The sequence below is a fragment of the Gadus morhua genome, chromosome 17, assembly GCF_902167405.1.
Source record: "Gadus morhua chromosome 17, gadMor3.0, whole genome shotgun sequence".
Lineage (NCBI taxonomy): Eukaryota > Metazoa > Chordata > Actinopteri > Gadiformes > Gadidae > Gadus > Gadus morhua.
In genome coordinates, this window is record NC_044064.1 from 19,508,295 (window position 1) to 19,525,161 (window position 16,867).

Sequence of the window (16,867 nt, forward strand, 5' to 3'; positions counted from 1 at the left end):
CTGGTACAGGTACTTTTAATGGAAAATTTAAATCCGTTTTTGATGTGCAAATATTTGTTACATGTTGAAGCCTGGATAGCTCAGCCGGTAGAGCATCAGACTTTTAATCTGAGGGTCCAGGCTTCAAGTCCCTGTTCAGGCGATATTTCAAATGTGAATGCATCAATGATACTATTATTTCAGCAAAAGTCAATGATTACTGCAATTCTCTGTGTTAATTTAGATTCTTTACAGAGATTTACAAAATTTGAAGCCTTGAAACCCTGCAAATAGCACGTTTAACAAGTTATTTGTATTTGTTGCGATTAATTTATTGAAACTATCTAAAGGGCAGAATGATGCCTCATTTTGTTCAACCTCTCAGCTGAGGCGGCTGGGGCAAAGAACCGTATGTTCCCCAAAAAACTCCACTTCAATTCTTATTAACAGTCATAGAAATAGAAATTCTTTGAAAATCGAAAGACATTGGAGAATGCAGGCATCGATCCTGCTACCTCTCACATGCAAAGCGAGCGCTCTACCATTTGAGCTAATTCCCCGAACTGCAAGAATTCGCATAAGGTAAAAAACATTTCTCGACAGCAAGCATAGCTTATGGCTTTGATTCTATGTAGCTGGTACAGGTACTTTTAATGGAAAATTTAAATCTCTTTTTGATGTGCAAATATTTATATTCTGAGATTTAAAAACAGAATTCTTGCATTGAACAATCATTGAACAATCTACAAAAATGTATTCCAATAAAGTAACTGACACTATCTAATATAGTGAATAATGCATTCCATTGGGCTTAACCTCCCAGCTGCACAGGTTATTTGCAAAGAACCAAATGTTCTCCAACACACTGTAGGCCATTTCTTAATCACTGTCCATAACTGGAAAATTCTTTGAAAATCGCAAGACATTGGAGAATGCAGGCATCGACCCCCTTACCTCTCACATGCTAAGCGAGCGCTCTACCAGTTGTGCTAATTCCCCTATCTGCAAGAAATTGCATAAGGTAAAAATCATTTCTCTACAGCAAGCATTGCTTATGGCTTTGATTCTATGTAGCTGGTACAGGTACTTTTAATGGAAAATTGAAATCCGTTTTTGATGGGCAAATATTTGTTAAATAATGAAGCCTGGATAGCTCAGCCGGTAGAGCATCAGACTTTTAATCTGAGGGTCCAGGGTTCAAGTCCCTGTTCAGGCGATATTTCAAATGTGAATGCTTCAATGATACTATTATTTCAGCAAATGTCAATGATTACTGGAATTCTCTGTGTTAATTTTGATTCTTTACAGAGATTTACAAAATTTGAAGCCTTGTAACCCTGCAAATAGCACGTTTAACAAGTTATTTGTATTTGTTGCGATTAATTTATTGAAACTATCTAAAGGGCAGAATGATGCCTCATTTTGTTCAACCTCTCAGCTGAGGCGGCTGTGGCAAAGAACCGTATGTTCCCCAAAAAACTCCACTTCAATTCTTATTAACAGTCATAGAAATAGAAATTCTTTGAAAATCGAAAGACATTGGAGAATGCAGGCATCGATCCCGCTACCTCTCACATGCTAAGCGAGCGCTCTACCATTTGAGCTAATTCCCCGATCTGCAAAAATTCGCATAAGGTAAAAAACATTTCTCGACAGCAAGCATAGCTTTTGGCTTTGATTCTATGTAGCTGGTACAGGTACTTTTAATGGAAAATTTAAATCTCTTTTTGATGTGCAAATATTTATATTCTGAGATTTAAAAACAGAATTCTTGCAAACTGCACATTGAACAATCTACAAAAATGTATTCCAATAAAGTAACTGACACTATCTAATATAGTGAATAATGCATTCCATTGGGCTTAACCTCCCAGCTACACAGGTTATTTGCAAAGAACCAAATGTTCTCCAACACACTGTAGGCCATTTCTTAATCACTGTCCACAACTGGAAAATTCTTTGAAAATCGCAAGACATTGGAGAATGCAGGCATCGACCCCCTTACCTCTCACATACTAAGCAAGCGCTCTACCAGTTGTGCTAATTCCCCTATCTGCAAGAAATTGCATAAGGTAAAAATCATTTCTCTACAGCAAGCATTGCTTATGGCTTTGATTATATGTAGCTGGTACAGGTACTTTTAATGGAAAATTTAAATCCGTTTTTGATGGGCAAATATTTGTTACAAAATAAAGCCTGGATTGCTCAGCCGGTAGAGCATCAGACTTTTAATCTGAGGGTCCAGGGTTCAAGTCCCTGTTCAGGCAGTGTTTCAAATGTGAATGCTTCAATGATACTATTATTTCAGCAAAAGTCAATGATTACTGGAATACTCTGTGGTAATTTTGATTCTTTACAGAGATTTACAAAATTTGAAGCCTTGTTACCCTGCAAATAGCACGTTTAACAAGTTATTTGTAATTGTTGCGATTAACTTATTGAAAGTGTCTGAAGGGCAGAATGATGCCTCATTTTGTTCAACCTCTCAGCTGAGGCGGCTGGGGCAAAGAAACGTATGTTCCCCAAAAAACTCTACCTCAATTCTTATTAACAGTCATAGAAATAGAAATTCTTTGAAAATCGCAAGACATTGGAGAATGCAGGCATCGATCCCGCTACCTCTCACATGCTAAGCGAGCACTCTACCAAATTAGCTAATTCCCCGTTCTGCAAGAATTCGCATAAGGTAAAAAACATTTCTCGACAGCAAGCATAGCTTATGGCTTTGATTCTATGTAGCTGGTACAGGTACCTTTAATGGAAAATTTAAATCTCTTTTTGATGTGCAAATATTTATATTCTGAGATTTAAAAACAGAATTCTTGCAAACTGCACATTGAACAATCTACAAAAATGTATTCCAAAAAAGTAACTGACACTATCTAATATAGTGAATAATGCATTCCATTGGGCTTAACCTCCCAGCTGCACAGGTTATTTGCAAAGAACCAAATGTTCTCCAACACACTGTAGGCCATTTCTTAATCACTGTCCATAACTGGAAAATTCTTTGAAAATCGCAAGACAATGGAGAATGCAGGCATCGACCCCGCTACCTCTCACATGCTAAGCGAGCACTCTACCATTTGTGCTAATTCCCCGATCTGCAAATAATTGCATAAGGTAAAAATGATTTCTCTACAGCAAGCATTGCTTATGGCTTTGATTCTATGTAGCTGGTACAGGTACTTTTAATGGAAAATTGAAATCCGTTTTTGATGGACAAATATTTGTTATATACTAATGCCTGGATAGCTCAGCCGGTAGAGCATCAGACTTTTAATCTGAGGGTCCAGGGTTCAAGTCCCTGTTCAGGCGGAATTTCAAATGTGAATGCTTCAATAATACTATTATTTCAGCAAAAGTCAATGATTACTGGAATTCTCCGTGGTAATTTTGATTCTTTACAGAGATTTACAAAATTTGAAGCCTTGTAACCCTGCAAATAGCACGTTTAACAAGTTATTTGTATTTGTTGCGATTAACTTATTGAAAGTGTATAAAGGGCAGAATGATGCCTCATTCTGTTCAACCTCTCAGCTGAGGCGGCTGGGGCAAAGAACCGCATGTTCCCCAAAAAACTCTACTTCAATTCTTATTAACAGTCATAGAAATTGAAATTCTTTGAAAATCGCAAGACATTGGAGAATGCAGGCATCGATCCCGCTACCTCTCACATGCGAAGCGAGCGCTCTACCATTTGAGCTAATTCCCCGATCTGTAAGAATTTGCATAAGGTAAAAAACATTTCTCGACAGCAAGTATAGCTTATGGCTTTGATTCTATGTAGCTGGTACAGGTACTTTTAATGGAAAATTTAAATCTCTCTTTGATGTGCAAATATTTATATTCTGAGATTTAAAAACAGAATTCTTGCAAACTGCACATTGAACAATCTACAAAAATGTATTCCAATAAAGTAACTGACACTATCTAATATAGTGAATAATGCATTCCATTGGGCTTATCCTCCCAGCTGCACAGGTTATTTGCAAAGAACTAAATGTTCTCCAACACACTGTTGGCCATTTCTTAATCACTGTCCATAACTGGAAAATTCTTTGAAAATCGCAAGATATTGGAGAATGCAGGCATCGACCCCCTTACCTCTCACATGCTAAGCGAGCGCTCTACCATTTGTGCTAATTCCCCTATCTACAAGAAATTGCATAAGGTAAAAATGATTTCTCTACAGCAAGCATTGCTTATGGCTTTGAGTCTATGTAGCTGGTACAGGTACTTTTAATGGAAAATTGAAATCCGTTTTTTATGGGCAAATATTTGAGTACATATTGATGCCTGGATAGCTCAGCCGGTAGAGCATCAGACATTTAATCTGAGGGTCCAGGGTTCAAGTCCCTGTTCAGGTGGAATTTCAAATGTGAATGCTTCAATGAATACTATTATTTCAGCAAAAGTCAATGATTACTGGAATTCTCTGTGGTAATTCTGATTCTTTACAGAGATTTACAAAATTTGAAGCCTTGTAACCCTGCAAATAGCACGTTTAACAAGTTATTTGTATTTGTTGCGATTAACTTATTGAAACTGTATAAAGGGCAGAATGATGCCTCATTCTGTTCAACCTCTCAGCTGAGGCGGCTGGGGCAAAGAACCGTATGTTCCCCAAAAAACTCTACTTCAATTCTTATTAACAGTCATAGAAATAGAAATTCTTTGAAAATCGCAAGATATTGCAGATTGCAGGCATCGATCCCGCTACCTCTCACATGCTAAGCGAGCGCTCTACAATTTGAGCTAATTCCCCTATTTGCAAGAAATTGCCTAAGGTAAAAAGCATTTCTCTACAGCAAGCATTGCTTATGGCTTTGATTCTATGTTGCTGGTACAGGTACTTTTAATGGAAAATTGAAATCCGTTTTTAATGGGCAAATATTTGTTACAAAATGAAGCCTGGAATTCTCAGCCGGTAGGGCATCAGACTTTTAATCTGAGGGTCCAGGGTTCAAGTCCCTGTTCAGGCGGTATTTCAAATGTGAATGCTTCAATGATACTATTATTTCAGCAAAAGTCAATGATTACTGGAATACTCTGTGGTAATTTTGATTCTTTACAGAGATTTACAAAATTTGAAGCCTTGTAACCCTGCAAATAGCACGTTTAACAAGTTATTTGTATTTGTTGCGATTAACTTATTGAAACTGTCTAAAGGGCAGAATGATGCCTCATTTTGTTCAACCTCTCAGCTGAGGCGGCTGGGCAAAGAACCGTATGTTCCCCAAAAAACTCTACTTCAATTCTTATTAACAGTCATAGAAATTAGAAATTCTTTGAAAATCGCAAGACATTGGAGAATGCAGGCATCGATCCCACTACCTCTCACATGCTAAGCGAGCACTATTACCATTTGAGCTAATTCCCCGATCTACAAGTAATTTGCATAAGCTAAAAAACATATTCTCGACAGCAAGCATAGCTTATGGCTTTGATTCTATGTAGCTGGTACAGGTACTTTTAATGGAAAATTTAAATCTCTTTTTGATGTGCAAATATTTATATTCTGAGATTTAAAAACAGAATTCTTGCAAACTGCACATTGAACAATCTACAAAAATGTATTCCAATAAAGTAACTGACACTATCTAATATAGTGAATAATGCATTCCATTGGGCTTAACCTCCCAGCTGCACAGGTTATTTGCAAAGAACCAAATGTTCTCCAACACACGGCAGGCCATTTCTTAATCACTGTCCATAACTGGAAAATTCTTTGAAAATCGCAAGACATTGGAGAATCCAGGCATCGATCCCGCTACCTCTCACATGCTAAGCGAGCGCTCTACCATTTGAGCTAATTCCCCTATCTGTGAGAAATTGCATAAGGTAAAAATCATTTCTCTACAGCAAGCATTGCTTATGGCTTTGATTCTATGTAGCTGGTACAGGTACCTGGAAAATTTAAATCTCTTTTTGATGTGCAAATATTTATATTCTGAGATTTAAAAACAGAATTCTTGCAAACTGCACATTGAACAATCTACAAAAATGTATTCCAATAAAGTAACTGACACTATCTAATATAGTGAATAATGCATTCCATTGGGCTTAACCTCCCAGCTGCACAGGTTATTTGCAAAGAACCAAATGTTCTCCAACACACGGCTGGCCATTTCTTAATCACTGTCCATAACTGGAAAATTCTTTGAAAATCGCAAGACATTGGAGAATGCAGGCATCGATCCCGCTACCTCTCACATGCTAAGCGAGCGCTCTACCATTTGAGCTAATTCCCCTATCTGTGAGAAATTGCATAAGGTAAAAATCATTTCTCTACAGCAAGCATTGCTTATGGCTTTGATTCTATGTAGCTGGTACAGGTACCTGGAAAATTTAAATCTCTTTTTGATGTGCAAATATTTATATTCTGAGATTTAAAAACAGAATTCTTGCAAACTGCACATTGAACAATCTACAAAAATGTATTCCAATAAAGTAACTGACACTATCTAATATAGTGAATAATGCATTCCATTGGGCTTAACCTCCCAGCTGCACAGGTTATTTGCAAAGAACCAAATGTTCTCCAACACACTGTAGGCCATTTCTTAATCACTGTCCATAACTGGAAAATTCTTTGAAAATCGCAAGACATTGGAGAATGCAGGCATCGAACCCGCTACCTCTCACATGCTAAGCGAGCGCTCTACAATTTGAGCTAATTCCCCTATATGCAAGAAATTGCCTAAGGTAAAAAGCATTTCTCTACAGCAAGCATTGCTTATGGCTTTGATTCTATGTAGCTGGTACAGGTACTTGTAATGGAAAATTGAAATCCGTTTTTCATGGGCAAATATTTGTTACATATTGATGCCTGGATAGCTCAGCCGGTAGAGCATCAGACTTTTAATCTGAGGGTCCAGGGTTCAAGTCCCTGTTCAGGCAGTATTTCAAATGTGAATGCTTCAATGATACTATTATTTCAGCAAAAGTCAATGATTACTGGAATACTCTGTGGTAATTTTGATTCTTTACAGAGATTTACAAAATTTGAAGCCTGGTAACCCTGCAAATAGCACGTTTAACAAGTTATTTGTATTTGTTGCGATTAACTTATTGAAACTGTCTAAAGGGCAGAATGATGCCTCATTTTGTTCAACCTCTCAGCTGAGGCGGCTGGGGCAAAGAACCGTATGTTCCCCAAAAAACTCTACTTCAATTCTTATTAAACGTCATAGAAATAGAAATTCTTTGAAAATCGCAAGATATTGCAGATTGCAAGCATCGATCCCGCTACCTCTCACATGCTAAGCGAGCGCTCTACAATTTGAGCTAATTCCCCTATATGCAAGAAATTGCCTAAGGTAAAAAGCATTTCTCTACAGCAAGCATTGCTTATGGCTTTGATTCTATGTTGCTGGTACAGGTACTTTTAATGGAAAATTGAAATCCGTTTTTAATGGGCAAATATTTGTTACAAAATGAAGCCTGGATTTCTCAGCCGGTAGGGCATCAGACTTTTAATCTGAGGGTCCAGGGTTCAAGTCCCTGTTCAGGCGGTATTTCAAATGTGAATGCTTCAATGATACTATTATTTCAGCAAAAGTCAATGATTACTGGAATACTCTGTGGTAATTTTGATTCTTTACAGAGATTTACAAAATTTGAAGCCTTGTAACCCTGCAAATAGCACGTTTAACAAGTTATTTGTATTTGTTGCGATTAACTTATTGAAACTGTCTAAAGGGCAGAATGATGCCTCATTTTGTTCAACCTCTCAGCTGAGGCGGCTGGGCAAAGAACTCTACTTCAATTCTTATTAACAGTCATAGAAATAGAAATTCTTTGAAAATCGCAAGACATTGGAGAATGCAGGCATCGATCCCGCTACCTCTCACATGCTAAGCGAGCACTATTCCATTTGAGCTAATTCCCCCATCTACAAGAATTTGCATAAGCTAAAAAACATTTCTCGACAGCAAGCATAGCTTATGGCTTTGATTCTATGTAGCTGGTACAGGTACTTTTAATGGAAAATTTAAATCTCTTTTTGATGTGCAAATATTTATATTCTGAGATTTAAAAACAGAATTCTTGCAAACTGCACATTGAACAATCTACAAAAATGTATTCCAATAAAGTAACTGACACTATCTAATATAGTGAATAATGCATTCCATTGGGCTTAACCTCCCAGCTGCACAGGTTATTTGCAAAGAACCAAATGTTCTCCAACACACGGCAGGCCATTTCTTAATCACTGTCCATAACTGGAAAATTCTTTGAAAATCGCAAGACATTGGAGAATGCAGGCATCGATCCCGCTACCTCTCACATGCTAAGCGAGCGCTCTACCATTTGAGCTAATTCCCCTATCTGTGAGAAATTGCATAAGGTAAAAATCATTTCTCTACAGCAAGCATTGCTTATGGCTTTGATTCTATGTAGCTGGTACAGGTACCTGGAAAATTTAAATCTCTTTTTGATGTGCAAATATTTATATTCTGAGATTTAAAAACAGAATTCTTGCAAACTGCACATTGAACAATCTACAAAAATGTATTCCAATAAAGTAACTGACACTATCTAATATAGTGAATAATGCATTCCATTGGGCTTAACCTCCCAGCTGCACAGGTTATTTGCAAAGAACCAAATGTTCTCCAACACACTGTAGGCCATTTCTTAATCACTGTCCATAACTGGAAAATTCTTTGAAAATCGCAAGACATTGGAGAATGCAGGCATCGAACCCGCTACCTCTCACATGCTAAGCGAGCGCTCTACAATTTGAGCTAATTCCCCTATATGCAAGAAATTGCCTAAGGTAAAAAGCATTTCTCTACAGCAAGCATTGCTTATGGCTTTGATTCTATGTAGCTGGTACAGGTACTTTTAATGGAAAATTGAAATCCGTTTTTCATGGGCAAATATTTGTTACATATTGATGCCTGGATAGCTCAGCCGGTAGAGCATCAGACTTTTAATCTGAGGGTCCAGGGTTCAAGTCCCTGTTCAGGCAGTATTTCAAATGTGAATGCTTCAATGATACTATTATTTCAGCAAAAGTCAATGATTACTGGAATACTCTGTGGTAATTTTGATTCTTTACAGAGATTTACAAAATTTGAAGCCTGGTAACCCTGCAAATAGCACGTTTAACAAGTTATTTGTATTTGTTGCGATTAACTTATTGAAACTGTCTAAAGGGCAGAATGATGCCTCATTTTGTTCAACCTCTCAGCTGAGGCGGCTGGGGCAAAGAACCGTATGTTCCCCAAAAAACTCTACTTCAATTCTTATTAAACGTCATAGAAATAGAAATTCTTTGAAAATCGCAAGATATTGCAGATTGCAAGCATCGATCCCGCTACCTCTCACATGCTAAGCGAGCGCTCTACAATTTGAGCTAATTCCCCTATATGCAAGAAATTGCCTAAGGTAAAAAGCATTTCTCTACAGCAAGCATTGCTTATGGCTTTGATTCTATGTTGCTGGTACAGGTACTTTTAATGGAAAATTGAAATCCGTTTTTAATGGGCAAATATTTGTTACAAAATGAAGCCTGGAATTTCTCAGCCGGTAGGGCATCAGACTTTTAATCTGAGGGTCCAGGGTTCAAGTCCCTGTTCAGGCGGTATTTCAAATGTGAATGCTTCAATGATACTATTATTTCAGCAAAAGTCAATGATTACTGGAATACTCTGTGGTAATTTTGATTCTTTACAGAGATTTACAAAATTTGAAGCCTTGTAACCCTGCAAATAGCACGTTTAACAAGTTATTTGTATTTGTTGCGATTAACTTATTGAAACTGTCTAAAGGGCAGAATGATGCCTCATTTTGTTCAACCTCTCAGCTGAGGCGGCTGGGCAAAGAACTCTACTTCAATTCTTATTAACAGTCATAGAAATAGAAATTCTTTGAAAATCGCAAGACATTGGAGAATGCAGGCATCGATCCCGCTACCTCTCACATGCTAAGCGAGCACTATTCCATTTGAGCTAATTCCCCCATCTACAAGAATTTGCATAAGCTAAAAAACATTTCTCGACAGCAAGCATAGCTTATGGCTTTGATTCTATGTAGCTGGTACAGGTACTTTTAATGGAAAATTTAAATCTCTTTTTGATGTGCAAATATTTATATTCTGAGATTTAAAAACAGAATTCTTGCAAACTGCACATTGAACAATCTACAAAAATGTATTCCAATAAAGTAACTGACACTATCTAATATAGTGAATAATGCATTCCATTGGGCTTAACCTCCCAGCTGCACAGGTTATTTGCAAAGAACCAAATGTTCTCCAACACACGGCAGGCCATTTCTTAATCACTGTCCATAACTGGAAAATTCTTTGAAAATCGCAAGACATTGGAGAATGCAGGCATCGATCCCGCTACCTCTCACATGCTAAGCGAGCGCTCTACCATTTGAGCTAATTCCCCTATCTGTGAGAAATTGCATAAGGTAAAAATCATTTCTCTACAGCAAGCATTGCTTATGGCTTTGATTCTATGTAGCTGGTACAGGTACCTGGAAAATTTAAATCTCTTTTTGATGTGCAAATATTTATATTCTGAGATTTAAAAACAGAATTCTTGCAAACTGCACATTGAACAATCTACAAAAATGTATTCCAATAAAGTAACTGACACTATCTAATATAGTGAATAATGCATTCCATTGGGCTTAACCTCCCAGCTGCACAGGTTATTTGCAAAGAACCAAATGTTCTCCAACACACTGTAGGCCATTTCTTAATCACTGTCCATAACTGGAAAATTCTTTGAAAATCGCAAGACATGGGAGAATGCAGGCATCGAACCCGCTACCTCTCACATGCTAAGCGAGCGCTCTACAATTTGAGCTAATTCCCCTATATGCAAGAAATTGCCTAAGGTAAAAAGCATTTCTCTACAGCAAGCATTGCTTATGGCTTTGATTCTATGTAGCTGGTACAGGTACTTTTAATGGAAAATTGAAATCCGTTTTTCATGGGCAAATATTTGTTACATATTGATGCCTGGATAGCTCAGCCGGTAGAGCATCAGACTTTTAATCTGAGGGTCCAGGGTTCAAGTCCCTGTTCAGGCAGTATTTCAAATGTGAATGCTTCAATGATACTATTATTTCAGCAAAAGTCAATGATTACTGGAATACTCTGTGGTAATTTTGATTCTTTACAGAGATTTACAAAATTTGAAGCCTGGTAACCCTGCAAATAGCACGTTTAACAAGTTATTTGTATTTGTTGCGATTAACTTATTGAAACTGTCTAAAGGGCAGAATGATGCCTCATTTTGTTCAACCTCTCAGCTGAGGCGGCTGGGGCAAAGAACCGTATGTTCCCCAAAAAACTCTACTTCAATTCTTATTAAACGTCATAGAAATAGAAATTCTTTGAAAATCGCAAGATATTGCAGATTGCAGGCATCGATCCCGCTACCTCTCACATGCTAAGCGAGCGCTCTACAATTTGAGCTAATTCCCCTATTTGCAAGAAATTGCCTAAGGTAAAAAGCATTTCTCTACAGCAAGCATTGCTTATGGCTTTGATTCTATGTTGCTGGTACAGGTACTTTTAATGGAAAATTGAAATCCGTTTTTAATGGGCAAATATTTGTTACAAAATGAAGCCTGGATTTCTCAGCCGGTAGGGCATCAGACTTTTAATCTGAGGGTCCAGGGTTCAAGTCCCTGTTCAGGCGGTATTTCAAATGTGAATGCTTCAATGATACTATTATTTCAGCAAAAGTCAATGATTACTGGAATACTCTGTGGTAATTTTGATTCTTTACAGAGATTTACAAAATTTGAAGCCTTGTAACCCTGCAAATAGCACGTTTAACAAGTTATTTGTATTTGTTGCGATTAACTTATTGAAACTGTCTAAAGGGCAGAATGATGCCTCATTTTGTTCAACCTCTCAGCTGAGGCGGCTGGGCAAAGAACTCTACTTCAATTCTTATTAACAGTCATAGAAATAGAAATTCTTTGAAAATCGCAAGATATTGGAGAATGCAGGCATCGATCCCGCTACCTCTCACATGCTAAGCGAGCACTATTCCATTTGAGCTAATTCCCCCATCTACAAGAATTTGCATAAGCTAAAAAACATTTCTCGACAGCAAGCATAGCTTATGGCTTTGATTCTATGTAGCTGGTACAGGTACTTTTAATGGAAAATTTAAATCTCTTTTTGATGTGCAAATATTTATATTCTGAGATTTAAAAACAGAATTCTTGCAAACTGCACATTGAACAATCTACAAAAATGTATTCCAATAAAGTAACTGACACTATCTAATATAGTGAATAATGCATTCCATTGGGCTTAACCTCCCAGCTGCACAGGTTATTTGCAAAGAACCAAATGTTCTCCAACACACGGCAGGCCATTTCTTAATCACTGTCCATAACTGGAAAATTCTTTGAAAATCGCAAGACATTGGAGAATGCAGGCATCGATCCCGCTACCTCTCACATGCTAAGCGAGCGCTCTACCATTTGAGCTAATTCCCCTATCTGTGAGAAATTGCATAAGGTAAAAATCATTTCTCTACAGCAAGCATTGCTTATGGCTTTGATTCTATGTAGCTGGTACAGGTACCTGGAAAATTTAAATCTCTTTTTGATGTGCAAATATTTATATTCTGAGATTTAAAAACAGAATTCTTGCAAACTGCACATTGAACAATCTACAAAAATGTATTCCAATAAAGTAACTGACACTATCTAATATAGTGAATAATGCATTCCATTGGGCTTAACCTCCCAGCTGCACAGGTTATTTGCAAAGAACCAAATGTTCTCCAACACACTGTAGGCCATTTCTTAATCACTGTCCATAACTGGAAAATTCTTTGAAAATCGCAAGACATTGGAGAATGCAGGCATCGAACCCGCTACCTCTCACATGCTAAGCGAGCGCTCTACAATTTGAGCTAATTCCCCTATATGCAAGAAATTGCCTAAGGTAAAAAGCATTTCTCTACAGCAAGCATTGCTTATGGCTTTGATTCTATGTAGCTGGTACAGGTACTTTTAATGGAAAATTGAAATCCGTTTTTCATGGGCAAATATTTGTTACATATTGATGCCTGGATAGCTCAGCCGGTAGAGCATCAGACTTTTAATCTGAGGGTCCAGGGTTCAAGTCCCTGTTCAGGCAGTATTTCAAATGTGAATGCTTCAATGATACTATTATTTCAGCAAAAGTCAATGATTACTGGAATACTCTGTGGTAATTTTGATTCTTTACAGAGATTTACAAAATTTGAAGCCTGGTAACCCTGCAAATAGCACGTTTAACAAGTTATTTGTATTTGTTGCGATTAACTTATTGAAACTGTCTAAAGGGCAGAATGATGCCTCATTTTGTTCAACCTCTCAGCTGAGGCGGCTGGGGCAAAGAACCGTATGTTCCCCAAAAAACTCTACTTCAATTCTTATTAAACGTCATAGAAATAGAAATTCTTTGAAAATCGCAAGATATTGCAGATTGCAAGCATCGATCCCGCTACCTCTCACATGCTAAGCGAGCGCTCTACAATTTGAGCTAATTCCCCTATATGCAAGAAATTGCCTAAGGTAAAAAGCATTTCTCTACAGCAAGCATTGCTTATGGCTTTGATTCTATGTTGCTGGTACAGGTACTTTTAATGGAAAATTGAAATCCGTTTTTAATGGGCAAATATTTGTTACAAAATGAAGCCTGGATTTCTCAGCCGGTAGGGCATCAGACTTTTAATCTGAGGGTCCAGGGTTCAAGTCCCTGTTCAGGCGGTATTTCAAATGTGAATGCTTCAATGATACTATTATTTCAGCAAAAGTCAATGATTACTGGAATACTCTGTGGTAATTTTGATTCTTTACAGAGATTTACAAAATTTGAAGCCTTGTAACCCTGCAAATAGCACGTTTAACAAGTTATTTGTATTTGTTGCGATTAACTTATTGAAACTGTCTAAAGGGCAGAATGATGCCTCATTTTGTTCAACCTCTCAGCTGAGGCGGCTGGGCAAAGAACTCTACTTCAATTCTTATTAACAGTCATAGAAATAGAAATTCTTTGAAAATCGCAAGACATTGGAGAATGCAGGCATCGATCCCGCTACCTCTCACATGCTAAGCGAGCACTATTCCATTTGAGCTAATTCCCCCATCTACAAGAATTTGCATAAGCTAAAAAACATTTCTCGACAGCAAGCATAGCTTATGGCTTTGATTCTATGTAGCTGGTACAGGTACTTTTAATGGAAAATTTAAATCTCTTTTTGATGTGCAAATATTTATATTCTGAGATTTAAAAACAGAATTCTTGCAAACTGCACATTGAACAATCTACAAAAATGTATTCCAATAAAGTAACTGACACTATCTAATATAGTGAATAATGCATTCCATTGGGCTTAACCTCCCAGCTGCACAGGTTATTTGCAAAGAACCAAATGTTCTCCAACACACGGCAGGCCATTTCTTAATCACTGTCCATAACTGGAAAATTCTTTGAAAATCGCAAGACATTGGAGAATGCAGGCATCGATCCCGCTACCTCTCACATGCTAAGCGAGCGCTCTACCATTTGAGCTAATTCCCCTATCTGTGAGAAATTGCATAAGGTAAAAATCATTTCTCTACAGCAAGCATTGCTTATGGCTTTGATTCTATGTAGCTGGTACAGGTACCTGGAAAATTTAAATCTCTTTTTGATGTGCAAATATTTATATTCTGAGATTTAAAAACAGAATTCTTGCAAACTGCACATTGAACAATCTACAAAAATGTATTCCAATAAAGTAACTGACACTATCTAATATAGTGAATAATGCATTCCATTGGGCTTAACCTCCCAGCTGCACAGGTTATTTGCAAAGAACCAAATGTTCTCCAACACACTGTAGGCCATTTCTTAATCACTGTCCATAACTGGAAAATTCTTTGAAAATCGCAAGACATTGGAGAATGCAGGCATCGAACCCGCTACCTCTCACATGCTAAGCGAGCGCTCTACAATTTGAGCTAATTCCCCTATATGCAAGAAATTGCCTAAGGTAAAAAGCATTTCTCTACAGCAAGCATTGCTTATGGCTTTGATTCTATGTAGCTGGTACAGGTACTTTTAATGGAAAATTGAAATCCGTTTTTCATGGGCAAATATTTGTTACATATTGATGCCTGGATAGCTCAGCCGGTAGAGCATCAGACTTTTAATCTGAGGGTCCAGGGTTCAAGTCCCTGTTCAGGCAGTATTTCAAATGTGAATGCTTCAATGATACTATTATTTCAGCAAAAGTCAATGATTACTGGAATACTCTGTGGTAATTTTGATTCTTTACAGAGATTTACAAAATTTGAAGCCTGGTAACCCTGCAAATAGCACGTTTAACAAGTTATTTGTATTTGTTGCGATTAACTTATTGAAACTGTCTAAAGGGCAGAATGATGCCTCATTTTGTTCAACCTCTCAGCTGAGGCGGCTGGGGCAAAGAACCGTATGTTCCCCAAAAAACTCTACTTCAATTCTTATTAAACGTCATAGAAATAGAAATTCTTTGAAAATCGCAAGATATTGCAGATTGCAAGCATCGATCCCGCTACCTCTCACATGCTAAGCGAGCGCTCTACAATTTGAGCTAATTCCCCTATATGCAAGAAATTGCCTAAGGTAAAAAGCATTTCTCTACAGCAAGCATTGCTTATGGCTTTGATTCTATGTTGCTGGTACAGGTACTTTTAATGGAAAATTGAAATCCGTTTTTAATGGGCAAATATTTGTTACAAAATGAAGCCTGGAATTCTCAGCCGGTAGGGCATCAGACTTTTAATCTGAGGGTCCAGGGTTCAAGTCCCTGTTCAGGCGGTATTTCAAATGTGAATGCTTCAATGATACTATTATTTCAGCAAAAGTCAATGATTACTGGAATACTCTGTGGTAATTTTGATTCTTTACAGAGATTTACAAAATTTGAAGCCTTGTAACCCTGCAAATAGCACGTTTAACAAGTTATTTGTATTTGTTGCGATTAACTTATTGAAACTGTCTAAAGGGCAGAATGATGCCTCATTTTGTTCAACCTCTCAGCTGAGGCGGCTGGGCAACGTATGTTCCCAAAAACTCTACTTCAATTCTTATTAACAGTCATAGAAATAGAAATTCTTTGAAAATCGCAAGACATTGGAGAATGCAGGCATCGATCCCGCTACCTCTCACATGCTAAGCGAGCACTATTCCATTTGAGCTAATTCCCCCATCTACAAGAATTTGCATAAGGCTAAAAAACATTTCTCGACAGCAAGCATAGCTTATGGCTTTGATTCTATGTAGCTGGTACAGGTACTTTTAATGGAAAATTTAAATCTCTTTTTGATGTGCAAATATTTATATTCTGAGATTTAAAAACAGAATTCTTGCAAACTGCACATTGAACAATCTACAAAAATGTATTCCAATAAAGTAACTGACACTATCTAATATAGTGAATAATGCATTCCATTGGGCTTAACCTCCCAGCTGCACAGGTTATTTGCAAAGAACCAAATGTTCTCCAACACACGGCAGGCCATTTCTTAATCACTGTCCATAACTGGAAAATTCTTTGAAAATCGCAAGACATTGGAGAATGCAGGCATCGATCCCGCTACCTCTCACATGCTAAGCGAGCGCTCTACCATTTGAGCTAATTCCCCTATCTGTGAGAAATTGCATAAGGTAAAAATCATTTCTCTACAGCAAGCATTGCTTATGGCTTTGATTCTATGTAGCTGGTACAGGTACCTGGAAAATTTAAATCTCTTTTTGATGTGCAAATATTTATATTCTGAGATTTAAAAACAGAATTCTTGCAAACTGCACATTGAACAATCTACAAAAATGTATTCCAATAAAGTAACTGACACTATCTAATATAGTGAATAATGCATT

At 37.4% G+C, this 16,867-nt stretch overlaps 16 non-coding genes across 16 annotated transcripts; 15 read left to right on the forward strand and 1 right to left on the reverse strand.

The window, feature by feature from the left end:
- The first annotated feature begins 69 nt into the window (after positions 1-69).
- Positions 70-142, forward strand: trnak-uuu (transfer RNA lysine (anticodon UUU)). The gene has a single exon. It is a non-coding gene; the product is annotated as a tRNA-Lys (tRNA).
- Positions 143-466: 324 nt separating this feature from the next.
- Positions 467-539, reverse strand: trnaa-ugc (transfer RNA alanine (anticodon UGC)). The gene has a single exon. It is a non-coding gene; the product is annotated as a tRNA-Ala (tRNA).
- A 583-nt stretch (positions 540-1,122) lies between these two features.
- trnak-uuu (transfer RNA lysine (anticodon UUU)) lies at positions 1,123-1,195 on the forward strand. The gene has a single exon. It is a non-coding gene; the product is annotated as a tRNA-Lys (tRNA).
- Positions 1,196-2,173: 978 nt separating this feature from the next.
- trnak-uuu (transfer RNA lysine (anticodon UUU)) lies at positions 2,174-2,246 on the forward strand. The gene has a single exon. It is a non-coding gene; the product is annotated as a tRNA-Lys (tRNA).
- Positions 2,247-3,224: 978 nt separating this feature from the next.
- trnak-uuu (transfer RNA lysine (anticodon UUU)) lies at positions 3,225-3,297 on the forward strand. Its single transcript has one exon. It is a non-coding gene; the product is annotated as a tRNA-Lys (tRNA).
- A 979-nt stretch (positions 3,298-4,276) lies between these two features.
- trnak-uuu (transfer RNA lysine (anticodon UUU)) lies at positions 4,277-4,349 on the forward strand. Its single transcript has one exon. It is a non-coding gene; the product is annotated as a tRNA-Lys (tRNA).
- Positions 4,350-4,891: 542 nt separating this feature from the next.
- Positions 4,892-4,964, forward strand: trnak-uuu (transfer RNA lysine (anticodon UUU)). Its single transcript has one exon. It is a non-coding gene; the product is annotated as a tRNA-Lys (tRNA).
- Positions 4,965-6,809: 1,845 nt separating this feature from the next.
- Positions 6,810-6,882, forward strand: trnak-uuu (transfer RNA lysine (anticodon UUU)). The gene has a single exon. It is a non-coding gene; the product is annotated as a tRNA-Lys (tRNA).
- A 541-nt stretch (positions 6,883-7,423) lies between these two features.
- trnak-uuu (transfer RNA lysine (anticodon UUU)) lies at positions 7,424-7,496 on the forward strand. Its single transcript has one exon. It is a non-coding gene; the product is annotated as a tRNA-Lys (tRNA).
- Positions 7,497-8,886: 1,390 nt separating this feature from the next.
- trnak-uuu (transfer RNA lysine (anticodon UUU)) lies at positions 8,887-8,959 on the forward strand. The gene has a single exon. It is a non-coding gene; the product is annotated as a tRNA-Lys (tRNA).
- A 2,005-nt stretch (positions 8,960-10,964) lies between these two features.
- Positions 10,965-11,037, forward strand: trnak-uuu (transfer RNA lysine (anticodon UUU)). The gene has a single exon. It is a non-coding gene; the product is annotated as a tRNA-Lys (tRNA).
- A 541-nt stretch (positions 11,038-11,578) lies between these two features.
- Positions 11,579-11,651, forward strand: trnak-uuu (transfer RNA lysine (anticodon UUU)). The gene has a single exon. It is a non-coding gene; the product is annotated as a tRNA-Lys (tRNA).
- A 1,390-nt stretch (positions 11,652-13,041) lies between these two features.
- On the forward strand, positions 13,042-13,114 carry trnak-uuu (transfer RNA lysine (anticodon UUU)). Its single transcript has one exon. It is a non-coding gene; the product is annotated as a tRNA-Lys (tRNA).
- A 541-nt stretch (positions 13,115-13,655) lies between these two features.
- On the forward strand, positions 13,656-13,728 carry trnak-uuu (transfer RNA lysine (anticodon UUU)). Its single transcript has one exon. It is a non-coding gene; the product is annotated as a tRNA-Lys (tRNA).
- Positions 13,729-15,118: 1,390 nt separating this feature from the next.
- Positions 15,119-15,191, forward strand: trnak-uuu (transfer RNA lysine (anticodon UUU)). The gene has a single exon. It is a non-coding gene; the product is annotated as a tRNA-Lys (tRNA).
- Positions 15,192-15,732: 541 nt separating this feature from the next.
- trnak-uuu (transfer RNA lysine (anticodon UUU)) lies at positions 15,733-15,805 on the forward strand. Its single transcript has one exon. It is a non-coding gene; the product is annotated as a tRNA-Lys (tRNA).
- Positions 15,806-16,867: the final 1,062 nt, after the last annotated feature.